Source organism: Mesoplodon densirostris, chromosome 4 (assembly GCF_025265405.1).
Source record: "Mesoplodon densirostris isolate mMesDen1 chromosome 4, mMesDen1 primary haplotype, whole genome shotgun sequence".
In the NCBI taxonomy this organism is placed as follows: domain Eukaryota; kingdom Metazoa; phylum Chordata; class Mammalia; order Artiodactyla; family Ziphiidae; genus Mesoplodon; species Mesoplodon densirostris.
The window spans coordinates 147,140,484-147,142,529 of record NC_082664.1 but is presented as its reverse complement, the minus strand read 5'-3'; the positions used below and the strand labels follow the sequence as shown (position 1 = coordinate 147,142,529).

Here is a 2,046-nt window from a genome sequence, read left to right as displayed (position 1 = left end):
GGGTTCGTGCCCTGGTCTGGGAAGATCCCACATGCCGCGGAGCGGCTGGGCCCGTGAGCCATGGCCGCTGGGCCTGCGCGTCCGGAGCCTGTGCTCCGCAACGGGAGAGGCCACAACAGTGAGAGGCCCGCGTACCGCAAAAAAAAAATAAAAAAAAAAAAAGACACAGTTAAATAACTTTGGCTTTTATTACTTAATCATGTTCTTTGCACAAACAAACAAAAAATCATATTCCCACCACCTGGAGGAAATAACTGCTAATATTCTGGCATTTATCCTTTTGCGATGTCAAAACATATATAAGGCATATATTTTCATAAGTTTGTTTTTTTTGGCCATGCAGTGCGGCCTGTGGGATCTTCCCCAACCAGGGATTGAACCTGGGACCTTGGCAGTGTAAGTGCAGAGTCTCTAACCACTGGACCACCAGGGAATTCCCTATATACTTTTTCAACAATGAGATCATAGGAGATCTACCTATCCATCTATCATCTATCTATCTACACTTTTATATACATATTGCTCTTTTCCATATAACTTTTCAGTGGACCATTGACATCCTTTCATGTCTAGATATAGTTGGATAAATGAAGCATTCTATAGTTTGTTTAATCCCCTATGTCTAGACATTTAGGTTTTCAATTTTTCATTATGAGCAATAAAAATCCATCTTTATTCACTTGTTCTGTTATTTTCTTAGGATAAATTCCTCACTGTGGACTGTTGGATGAAAGTGTCTGTGTGTTTTTAAGGCTTCTGATACATGCTGCCAGATTGTCCTCTAGAAAAGCTATGATGATTGTTATTTCTTCAAACAACGTATTTATATATGAAGGCTGGTCCTTCTTTTTTTTTTTTTTTTGTACACGGGCCTCCCACTGTTGTGGCTTCTCCCGTTGCGGAGCACAGGCTCCGGACGCGCAGGCTCAGTAGCCATGGCTCACGGGCCCAGCCGCTCCGCGGCATGTGGGAGCGGCATGTGGGATCTTCCCGGACCTGGGCATGAACCCGTGTCCCCTGCATCAGCAGGCGGACTCTCAACCACTGCGCCATCAGGGAAGCCCTGGTCCTTCTTTAATTAGAAAGCTAATCTCTTCAACAGCACACTCAGCTTTGGGAAGACAAGGGTGGGAAGAAGTAGAGCCCAGATCGACTGAACAGGGCTGGTTGATGCAGGGCAGCTGTTTTGCACCTGATCCACTGCTGCATCTCACCAGGCAGCTACTGCTGGGGTCAATAAGATGCTCCTCTCTCCCAGCCCACATCACAGCTGGGGCCATGGGATACACGAAAAACTGGTCCAGATATTGCCCTAGAAAACTCTGATAGGGACTTGCCTGGTGATCCAGTGGTTAAGGCTCCTGTGCTCCCCAGTGCAGGGGGCATGGGTTTGATCCCTGGTCGGGGAACAAAGATCCTGCATGCCACAGGGTGTGCCCCCGCCAAAGAAACTCTGATAGATGGAAAGGGGCTTTCTTTTCCCATATTTCTTTGTACACCCCACCTCCAGCCCTCTAAACAACCACCCTCAAGTACTCTTTATTTCCTAGTTAGACATCACTACTTTTGCAAGCTACTGTTTATTAAAGGTTTCATTTATACTACTACATTTCATGCCTGCATTGGCCCAGGAAGCAGGTACAGGCGAGAAAACTGAGTCTTGGGCAGATCAAGCATCTTGTCTAAGGGAACTCAGCAGGTGAACAACCTACTTGGGATTCAAACCTAGGTCTGTCTGACTAACAAACCTGTGTTTTATTTTTAAATTACTGTAGAACTACTATGTAGATCAATTAAACACGAAGGCTTGGAAGGATGCAGCTGGTTTGGGGTGGGTGGTAGACATTACCAGGGCTCACCAATATTTCCAGTTCCCTTCTTTTTCTGGATACATAGGAGGACTATACTTCCATACTGTCTGGAAGTTAGGCATAGCCACGTGACTTGCTCTGGCCAGTGAAATGTGAGGAAAAGTGACACGTGTCCCTTCTGGGGGAGGCATTCAAGAACCAGTGTGCAGTTCTCATGCATTCTTCCCTTGCAGTG

At 46.3% G+C, this 2,046-nt stretch overlaps 1 non-coding gene across 1 annotated transcript; it reads right to left on the bottom strand.

Moving 5' to 3' along the window:
* Window positions 1-359: 359 nt before the first annotated feature.
* Window positions 360-433, bottom strand: TRNAV-UAC (transfer RNA valine (anticodon UAC)). The gene has a single exon. It is a non-coding gene; the product is annotated as a tRNA-Val (tRNA).
* Window positions 434-2,046: the final 1,613 nt, after the last annotated feature.